The 11,245-nt window shown below is 44.7% G+C and overlaps 1 long non-coding RNA gene across 1 annotated transcript in view; it reads left to right on the plus strand.

The window, feature by feature from the left end:
* LOC308236403 overlaps positions 1–7,997 on the plus strand; it is a 32,087-nt gene extending 24,090 nt beyond the window's left edge. Inside the window, exons 3-4 of the long non-coding RNA XR_013959279.1 lie at positions 4,217–4,376; positions 7,640–7,997. This is a non-coding gene — a long non-coding RNA (uncharacterized lncRNA). The remainder of the gene's footprint in view (positions 1–4,216; positions 4,377–7,639) is intronic.
* The last annotated feature ends 3,248 nt before the right edge of the window (positions 7,998–11,245 follow it).

The following is an 11,245-nucleotide window of genomic DNA, read 5'->3' on the forward strand; positions in this document are numbered from 1 at the left end:
TGTATACTTGAAGGGAAGAGAGGAGACTCAACACAGAGCCGGGCTGGGTGGGCAGGGGGTGGCGGAGCTGCGTTTGTGCTGCTGTAACAATGAGACCTCAGGCTGGTGGCTGTCACACCCACAGCTGACATTAATCACATCCTGCCTCGCCTTCTCCAGCAGCTCTGACATTTGAGGCCGCACCCCGCTTCTGGAAAGCTCCCACCCAGACTATAAAGTTGCTTCTCTGCCGTACTTTCCATGTTGAGTTCCTCCCCATCCTTGGACCTCTCCTGCCTGGCTCTGGAGACTGGGCGGCTCTCTGAGGCAGGACACAGGTGCCCTTTGGAAGGTTGGCAGCTATGTAGGGTGGGCTAGAATGGGCAGTGTGTGGTGCCCAGCCCAGTCGCTCTTTCAGCTAGGGTTTTGGGGTTGAAAACAATGGAAATTGACTTTTGCTGACTGTCTTGGAGCTGGAGGAGAGGGGCTATTGGAAAGAGATGAGTTAGTTTGCAGAATAGAAAAAAAAAAGATGGGTAACAGATTACAAGACAGACGGGAGCATCACAGCCTTCTAGGATCTGGGAGGGAGGTTTAACAAGCAGTGGAGGGTGGGAGCAGGGGTGAGGGGTTGTGGAGTGGGTGCAGGGAAGGGTGGATGTGGCTGGGATTAATCTGCTCCATTTTACACATTGAGCAACTGAAAGCCAGAGGGGGAGGGCACTTGCCCAGGGTCATGTGCTCATTGGAGCCACAGCCCAGACCTCTGACGTGGTGCAGCGGGCCGGGCCCAGATCCTCAAAGAAACCCAAAGCTTCCAGGGTCCTCCGCAGGGAGAGGAGGCCCTTCCAGGAGGATCATCTCAAGTGCTGCCCTTTCCCCTCCCAGATCCTGAACCCTCCGGCCACACATTGCTTACATAGGATTGGCTCAGCTTATGCCCCAGGCAGAAGAATGGGGCTCAGGCAGGACCGGGGTGTGACTCATTTCTGTCTACCCAGCCAAGAGCCTGAGAGGCTGGCAAGCAGAGCCGTTCCGCAGCCACTAACCCGGCAACCGAAACTGTGCTCAGAGCAGCAGGGCCTCCACTTACACCAACGCCACTGAAGAATGGCTTTGTGGGATGCCAGGCTCTGTCTCTCTGACCACCAGCAAGCCCACCTCTCCAGAGCCTGCTCCCGTGACAAGTCCCTCCCCTCCTTGCTCTGGCCACACCAGACAACTCTCCTGTCCCTCCTTCCTCACGCACTGCACTGGGAACATGAAGGAATTTGGGCTCTGCAGTTGGAAAGCCACGTGTCTGGCTTCACAACTTCCTGGTTGTGGACTTGAGCACATTGCATAGCTTCTCTCTGTCTCTGTTTCCTCCTTTGTGACATGGAGAGAAGACCTTGAAGGGGTAAGGCATGCGAACACCAATGTTTGGCACACAATAGACACCAGCTATGATGACTGGTATTCTCCCTCCAGGCCTGGCATCTCCCTCCAATATCCAGCCTGAGGAATGTTCCAGGCCTCAGGGTTGCTCTCTCTTGAGCTGCCTATCACCTTGATCGGCATAATTTTTATAGCGCTTCCAGATGCTACCCTGTATTGCACTCATGGCACAAGTGAACATTTTGGCTGCTTAAAAGCAAGCTAAACAAAGCACTGACTGTCATCAATTCTTGCCTTCTAGAGAGGGTGACATTCACATTGAGGATTTTGGCCAAGGGATTCTGGTTAGCCGGGAGCAGAGGAAAACATGTCATTTCAAAGCAACACCTAGTGCTTTGTGCTGCTAACCGCTGGAGTCCTGGCTCAGCCAGGCATCTTGGAGAGCTTGTGGTCTGTTGTTCAGGACTTTTTTTTGCTGCAAATGACAAATTTAACTCAAATCTCTCAATTTAAAATAATATTTATTGGTTCACTAACTAAAAAGGAAAATCTGTAGGTGAGTCTAGACCAGGGGTGGGCAAACTTTTTGACTCGAGGGCCACAATGGGTTCTTAAACTGGACCGGAGGGCCAGAACAAAAGCATGGATGGAGTGTTTGTGTGAACTAATATAAATTCAAAGTAAAGGAGCGGAGGGGAGAGCAAGAAAACCGGATAGAACAGCCAGATCCGGCCCGTGGGCCGTAGTTTGCCCAAGGCTGGTCTAGACAACTGGACCCAGGGGCTCAAATGATGTCTCTCTTTCTCTTTGCTCTGTTCTCCTCATTGTGTTGGCTTATTTTAAAAAATATATTTTTATTTATTTCAGAGGGGAAGGGAGAGGGAGAGAGAGTTAGAAACATCAATGATGAGAGAGCATCATTGATCAGCAGCCTCCTGCACACCCCACAATGGGGATCGAGCCTGCAACCTGGTATGTGCCCCGACTGGGAATTGAACCGTGACCTCCTGGTTCATAGGCCAATGCTCAACCACTGAGCCACCCAGCTGGGCTTATTTTGTATATCCTCAATCATCTGAATAAGAATGATGGTGGCTCTAGGCTTCTTTTGACCTTGAATGTTCTTTGTAACTGTATCAACCAATAGAAATGGTGGAAGTGACATTATTTAACCTTCAAGTGTCTTAAAAGGCATATAGCTTCTGCCTGGCTTGTTCTCTTTTCCAAGGACACAAGTCCTTGGAAACAGTATATTGATTCTTAGGAAAGATGCAGATTGATTCAGCTTAGGCAAGGTCTCATTTCTAAACCAATCTTTTTGGCTAGAGCAGTGGTCGGCAAACTGTGGCTCGCGAGCCACTTCGGCGCTTTGGCCCCTTGAGTGTGGCTCTTCCACAAAATACCGCGTGCAGGTGCGCACGTACAGTGCGATTGAAACTCCGTGGCCTATGCGCAGAAGTTGGTTTTCGGTTCTCAAAAGAAATTTCAGTCGTTGTACTGTTGATATTTGGCTCTGTTGACTAATGAGTTTGCCGACACTGGGCTAGAGGGATGGAAAATTCTGGTTGGTTAGGCTGGATCCTGAGTCATGCTCTGGCCTGGTGAAGGGTGGGAGCAAAGATAGTCAACCTGGCCAGGACCTAGGCCATTTGCCAGAGCAGGTCCAGAGTTGGCTCAGTAAGGAAAAGGGGGATGTGTCTATTACACGAAGGAGGAACCATTCTAGGATAAAAAGGCAAGTCCACAGTTTATTTGTGAATTGCTCTGCTTATCAAGAAAATGTTTTCTTTGTTAAGGTATAGGTTATGGGGAGTTGGGAAAAGGAACCCAGAAAAAATGAGATTCATGATGTTTTTCCTATCATACCTGGGTAGGATTTGGAGAAAGAAGAATGTCAAGATATGCAAGCAGAGAGAGGAGGCCAGGTCCTGGGGAGCAAAGAGACTGGGCCCTTGGAAGAGAGGAGGTCAGCCTTAGGGAGAGAGGTGGCCAGACTTCCGGGAGAGGGGACGCCTGAGGGAAGGCTGAGTGGAGCTGAGAAAGAGGAAAAGAGGAAGATAAGTCCAAGTTGAGAGGGAGAGACAGAGCCCAGGTGGGGATGTCCTCAGGGAATCCCATGTCTGGGCAGCACACAGAGGCCAGTCTCTCCAGGTCCCACTTGGGTGCTGGTGGATGAGGCCCGGGTTAGGGTGCTGAGGGTCAGGGGTGGCTTCTAGAAGTGACAGCCCCCGAAGGCCACCGGAAGGGCTTTTCCTGTTTTACCTACACGTGGAGTTATTTTCATTTTTGCAGCCTATTGGTCAGCACTAGAATTATCTCCATTTTCTGCCCAGGAAATAAGGCCCACAGGGAAGTGACTTGCCCAGGCTTTGTGTGGGCTTTGGAGTTAGGCCAGAGGAGAAACTGGAGCCCCTCTGGGGCAGTTCCTTAAACTTTCCAGGGTCCGAGTGACCTCACTTTTAGAGGGCCCCCTGGGAAGGCACATGGGCATTTCTTTAATTATTGTCAGCTGAACCCAAGGCAAGAGGCAAAGCCGCGTCTTGAATATACATTTACCAAAAAGGCAGATGTGTTATCAGCACTGACTCTTACCTTTGCCCAGGTGTCGGGTAGTGGGTTTTTGATGTGTAAATCCAGTCAAGCACCAGGAATGCTCGGGCCTACTCAAGAATGCAAATAATCTCCTTTGTCTTAACTTTTGGTGAAACTTCCTGGTATTTGGGGGTATAAAATAAACACGCTGCATGGACTTTGGGTCCCTGTCCCTCCATCAGAAGAGGATGGTGGTCCCACCCAGTCCCAGCTTTTTCCTTCCATTTTGTGTCTTGTCTCTTTCTTTCTTTTATTTCTCAATCCCCAGCTCCTCTACTCAGGAACTGGACCCGCTCTCTAGCCGTGCTGGATGTGGAAAAGGAGAGAAAATAGTTACATCTGGTGCCTAACATGGTCCCGCTGAGTACAGAGGCAAGAAGTGAGGAGCTCGCTCCAAGAAGTATGCACACTGCAAATTAAAGAATAAGGTAAGTAGCGGATTGTTGCAAATTGTATTAACTGGGTGTAAAATATGGGTAATTCTCAAATATTTAAAACTATGCTCAAAGCTCAAGGATGCTCTGTTAAGCATAGTCAGATTCTTGATTTCTTAAGTTTTGTTGATAAAACGTGGGAAAAGATCAGAAAGCAGTTGTGTGACCGATACACAGCAGAAGGTCCAGAGAAGATTCCTATTCCTACTTTAATTCGTGATGGCCTTGACCCAGCACAGGAGAGTTTAAGAATGTCTAAGCGGGATGTGGCCACAGCCTTACAGCCTACAATGGAGGGGTGCGAATCTCTAAGAATACCACCTCCCCCCTCTGCGCCTCCTCCGCCTCTGCTCGCTGTTCCTGCTACCACAGTCAAAAGCCCACCTGATAAAGATTTATCTCGTAATTATGAGCAGGAGCTAGAGTTTGAGGCAGAGTGGGACAAGCATCACTGTGAGTGGGATAAGAAAGGTTTTGCTCGCAGCTGCCCAGCCTTTATGGTTGGATGCAGGTGCTTGGCCAAAAGCTACTTCCTATTTCATTTTGTTGGAGGCTCAAACTACTTGTATTAGTAGAAAGAATTAAAGGAATTTCTCAGCAACTGCTAATGATTCTTTATCTTAAAAAATCTTTTTCTTTCCTTAAAAAATATAAATAAATAAAAATTAAAAAAATTAAAATAGTAGACGCCAGACCATTACTGTATTTCCCCCCAAAGCAAGAAGGAGGTGGGGGAAGGGAGACACATGGCGATCCAATATGGATGCCACTCCCCCAGAAAGCCACTTTAAAAGGTTTCATCTTCACCATGCCTTTTTCCAGCTAGTGACTTAAAACTTTTACAAAATTTATAAATGCATCGGGGATTTCTGTGCACATGTAAAGGGAAAAGCCAGTTTAAAAACAAATGCCCGCAACTGTCCAATATTTGGACATTTTACATAGAGTTTTTGAGCTGAGCTTAACTCTTTGCTATGTACAGAATAAAAACCCAAGACTGTTTTTAGCTTAAGAAAAATGGCAGATATGACCCGGAAAAAATACAGGCTGGCTTCCCAAGGCAATCTCTAAAGGAAAAAAAGTGGCTTTTTTAAAAGTTAGCGGCTGGGCCAGGTCTATCCGCCGGAAATTTAAAAACTTTAAAGTTTACTAAATCAAATGATAAAAACTTATATCTAAATGTATTGAAATGATATAATACTGAAATGCTCATCTGAGTATGCCTGATATAAAGTCTAGAGGATAGATTTAATCTATTAATTGAATATGCCTTGTATTTTATTTGAAATGTATTCTTAAAATGTAAAAGTATTATTGATTTGAGAAATGCTAAGTATTTAATTTGCAACCTAAAATTTGAAGTTCTGAAAGTTTAAGGTTCAGATTGAATTGGGAGAAATTATATAATTGTGGTAACTAAATGCCTAGAGTATAGCAATTTGTTTTTGAGAAAATAAAATGTTGTGTTTTCTCTGGTAATTAGGAATTCAAAATGTTACTTATTGGTCTAATTAAAAAATAGGATTAATTCTGTGATCCAGTTTAAATGTAATTGATATTCTTTAATATAATTTAAGTGTATAATCTTTAAATCATATATATAAATAATATTCATTTGATCTTTCCAAGTTTATTTCAAGACTTTGACCGAGAATAACTTTCAGACATTTCACAGGCCCTGAAATGTTTTCAAAAGTCTGTTCTCTCTTAAATATTTTTTAATTAAAACTATTGATACTTCAAATCACATGGAAAGCTTTATCAAATAAAAGTTAATCAATATATTTTACTTATATACATATATTAAATGTTATGAAGGTTTTGGCCTCAAGAAGGGCAAAATAAAGTAACAATATATTTCTTAAATACAGCAAATTTTTCAACAGCAGTAGAATTTCAAGAAAGACAAAAGCCCCAAGCAGCCTGCATTTTAAATAGGCTGGGGGTGGGGCAGCGCTTGTGCTTTGTGAATCAGACCTATAAGTTTACTAAATTTGCTTGCTTTGCTTTTTAATTAAAGATACCTACTTACTTTATAAATTAGCTTTTTAAAATATAATCAAGGTCTCATATAAATTATGTGAAAAGCCAATGTTTTTATAAGTAATTGAATCCAAGTAAAATCTAAGAACAGTTTAGACAGCCACCATTTACTGCCTGACATGGCAACTGCCATGTTGGCCTCATGGCTTGCTGCTCCCATGGGGGCTGCCATCTTGAAATAACAAAGGCCAACCCCATTCCTTTGAATAAGCCAATGTCTTTGTAAGCAATTTAAATAAGTTTTCTAAGAAAGTTACTGAAGGCTTCCCATAATCCCTCTGTATATGCAAATAAACCTTAGAGGATACTTTAAAATATAATTATAATTTTAATAAAAAGGAGAAATTTAAAAAAATTTTAAATCTCTTTCACTGATATTTACAGTGTAAACTAATATTGTTGTTAAAATATTAAATCTGACAGTAAATTAGTAGTCAACTTTAATGTAAAAGTGCTTGTGATATGGCTACTCGGACGTATGACCCAGTACTTATTATTGGTATAAAAAAAGACAAAAATTTTTAAGTAAAACTCTCTGTAGCCTGAAAATTATTTTGGAAGGAAATAAAGAGAAGTTTTCTTCAAACATCTTAAGAACTGTAATTGAAAGTTAATATATTTGGCCTCTTAAACTAAAGTAAGTAATTTGTGTTTTTGCCTCCCTGATAAAATTTATGTAAAGTTAAAGATTAATAGCAGAAGTTTAATTAATGTCATTTACTGTCCATAACCTAGGACAAATAAAGTTAAAATTAACAAATAAATTAACCTTATTTCAGACTAACTTAAATTAGCTAATTGAAATAAGTGAATATTCATAAAAACTTAATTGTACTGGACAAAAACTGTTCCTGAAGTATTAACTAAAATTTTATTGATAGTTCACCTCATAGTAAAATTGCTAAACATGCTATGAATCCAAAGCAGTCATATTTCTGTGCAAAAATAAAAAGTTATCAAGACTGCATTAAAAAATTTTACAAAAGCCTCATAATAATAAAACAAAAAAAGGGGGATAGTAGAATAATACCCTGTAAGAAAGAAATATCCAGTAAGTTTATAATGCTGATAACAAGACACCCATGAAAAATCTTATGGTGTCAAAATAAGCCAAAGGAAAATCATTTGGACAAAAATCAAAAGGATCCCAAGTCTAATTTATAGAAAAGATTTTTTTTATTAACCTTTGATCGAGAATGTGTTTATATTTCCAGAAAACTCCAAGACTATGTGGATTCCTACAACAACGGATCCCAGAGAGGACCTGATAGGACTGTTCCAGCCACAGAATAAGCAGTGGCCCCCAAGAACAGAGGAGAAACAGTCCAGAATTAAAGATGGTGAAAATGCCTTGCCATACTAGCAGTCAGCAGCTGTGCATCGCTGCAGGTTGCCCAGGACCAAGGGCAAAGAAGGTCGGTGTGCACACTTCCAGACCATGTGTGCGCACCCTTCTGCATAGAAGTCAAAATGTTTGATGTTTTGTGTTCTACCAGGACCCCTGACTTGGGGGGCTTGCCTTATTTCTAACACAGGAAATGGTATTAGCGCCACATTAAAAGAGATGTTATACCTCAGGCATTAACAATTTTTACAGTTGGATCCAGTTCTGGAAAGGCTGTATCTACTGCAGCAGGGGAGCAAAGGTCCTTCAAACCCCTTATATTTCAGTAGAAATACAAGCTCTTATTTATGCCTTAACAGATTTTGCTATGGAGCCCATCAGCCTATAGTGATAGTGCTTATGTGGTAAGTATGGCCAAAATTATTGAAACAGCTATTATAGGGCACACTAATTCAGAGGAACTTTTTCAATTATTTTTCAGGCTTCAAAATGTTATTTGAGAACAACAATTTCCATGTTTTATTGGGGATGGCTTCTAGAAGTGACAGCCCCTGAAGGCCACCGGAAGGGCTTTTCCTGTTTTACCTACACGTGGAGTTATTTTCATTTTTGCAGCCTGTTGGTCAGCACTAGAATTATCTCCATTTTCTGCCCAGAAAATAAGGCCCACAGGGAAGTGACTTGCCCAGGCTTTGTGTGGGCTTTGGAGTTAGGCCAGAGGAGAAACTGGAGCCTCTCTGGGGCAGCTCCTTAAACTTTCCGGGGTCCGAGTGACCTCACTTATGGTGTGGGGATCCTGGGCTCCACTGCATAGATTGGGGTCACGGTGGGAAGTACTAACTAGTGTGTTGAAAGTGCCTGGCCCCATGCTTTTCAGGAGGTGCTCCAGGCCTGGGCGGGGTATCCATGGGTGGTACATCCCTTGCTGTCCTGGAGCAGAGGTGGAGGTGACCGAGGATTTATGTCCATGCTGCAGAGGGAGGTGTGCGTGGAGTCGGTCCAGGTTTAGGGAAACTCTGTCGGCCTCCTCTCCCTGGACCTTTAACTTGGGGTGGCAGTGGCAGTGGCAGTGGGGACCACGCTCTCTTAGTCTCTCTCTGTGCCCTAGGTGCTCCCCTGGCAGGCTTGGGGTTTCCCTGAGAGCTGTATGAGGAGGCCCCCTTAGCTCTGCCACCTCACCCACTTCAGGGACAGCGAGGGGAGCCCCAGCTTGGGGTTGAGCTTCTGTAGGGATGGGAGCTGCCTGAAGGAGCCTGTGCCGAGGCCAGCTCTGTGCTTCTCTTTGTGATGGATGTGTGTGGCTCAGAGCCAGGATGGGGTGCCCTCCTGATACCTGGGCTGGGGTTCCTCCATGTTGGCTGGACACTCCTCCCCTAGCTCCCCATTGGCCCATCCTGGCCTCATGCCTCACCTGTTGGGATGTATCTGGACTCTGCTGTCTCCAGAAGGTTGCCTGGGCTGGTGGGTACCTAGATAAGGGGTTCTTGTATCTGTGGGCTCAACATTGGGGTCTGTATTCTAGGGATTTCTGAATCTCTGGTGTCTACCAGCAGCCTGTTCCCTGTGTGCAGTTTAGGAACCTGAGTCTCAGGTGACCCTTTGGTGACCCAGCATATCATATCTGCTCGAGTGCCCCATCCCTGAGCCTTTCTACCCGTTAGCAAAGCAGGACATCGGAGTGGAGTTCCAGGCTCTTCCCTCGCCTCCCGGCTCTCTCAAAGCTTCCTCCTACATCGCCCTAATGGGGCACTTCCTGTCCATTCCTTCCTCCAAGTAACCGGGCTGCAGCAGCAGCCCTGGCGACCTTGGCTGTGTCTCAGCCCCTTGCCTTCATCCTTTGCACCTTAGTGTGAGTGACCTGATTCTTGTACTCGCCCTGAAATCCTCCCTCCTCTGCCCCTGGCCCCACCCCATCACCTTTCCACCACACTGAACCCCTACATGGAGGTGGAAGGGAGAGAGCAAACCTCCCCCACCCCTTCCAGCTGGGTGGCCTGGGGCAGGACCTCACCAGCACATCAGGCTGAGAAAGGGGGCAGGAAGTCTGTTTCTACAGTTCCCAGGGAGGGTCCCATGGAGGAGGAATGTGTGCTTGGTAGGTTTTGACAGGTGTGTCCATCCTGGTATTAACACCACCATAATCCAGGTGTAGAGCCTTCTGTCACCCCTGAGGTTCCCTGTGGCCATCCCTCCACCTGGCCTCGGCAACCACTGCCCTACTTTCTCCTGTAGATTCCGTGTCTCCTTTGTAGAGTTCCACATAAATGAAATCATACCACGAGCCCCGGTGTCTGACTCCTTTCCCCTGCCATAATGTTGGGAAAGCCAGGTGGTTGTCTGTATGGGTAGTTCATTCTCTGTCTTGCTGAGTGGTGGTATTCCATTGTGTAGGTGTACAGCCATTTCCGTACACACGCCTGCTGTTGTGAACAAAGCTGCTCTGAGCATTCATGCACACAAGTCTTTGTGTGGACATAGGCTTTATTTCTTTTGGTCTAAAATGCTAGAAAGGATGGATTTCCGTGTGTGGTTAACTTTTTAAGAAAGTGCCGAACTATTTCCAAAATGGCTTCACGTTCATTTTACGTTCCCATTTGTTTCATATTCTCTTTAAGTCGGTGCTGTCATCCTTTTAAAGTTCAGCCATTTCCATGGGTGTTAAGGGGTGACTCATTGTGGTTTTAATTTGCATTTCCCAATGATGAATAGTGTTGAGCATCTTTTCATGTGCTTTATTGGCCATTTGTTTATCTTCTTTTGTGAAGTGTCCGTTCAAATCTTTTGCCCTTAAAAATGGGCTGTTTGCCCTGGCCAGTGTGGCTTGGTTGTTTTAGTGTCATCCTGTGCACAGAAGGTCACTGGTTTGATTCCTGCTGGGAGCACATGCTTGGGTTGTGGGCTTGATCTCCGCAGGGAGTGTGTGGGAGATGGGGATCCATGTTTCTCTCTTTGATTGATGTTTCTCTCTCTTTCTCTCTCTCTCTCTCTCTCTCTTTCTCTCTCTCTCTCTCCCTCTCTCTCCCACCCCTCTCTCAAATCAATAAAAACATATTTTATTAAAAAAAAAAGATATGCAAGCAACTAATGCCTGAGTTACCCGAATTTGTGTGAGGAGCTAACATTTACCTAGGGACGGCACTGTGCTTAGCATTGCATTGGGTATTTCATATGCATTCTCATTGAATGAGCTTGCAGCTCTCAGAGGGAGAGACTGAGCCCTCAGGGCACATAAGGTTGTGTATTAATTAAGATTATATCTTGGCTGCAATAACAAAGACCAAAACAACAGTGGCTTACACAAGAGAGAATTTTATTGTTTTATTTCCCAGTTGCTCAATATTAAGCAATGCAGGCCAACACGGCAACTCTAGGCGCTCTTATATTTCTCTTGTTGTCCTGCCAATCCCAATATGTGGTCTCCACCTTAAGATGGCTATTCCAGTTTCTGCCAGAATGTCTACATTCCAGCCAGGAC

Source organism: Plecotus auritus (assembly GCF_963455305.1).
Source record: "Plecotus auritus genome assembly, chromosome: 10".
NCBI classification, from domain to species: Eukaryota; Metazoa; Chordata; class Mammalia; order Chiroptera; family Vespertilionidae; genus Plecotus; species Plecotus auritus.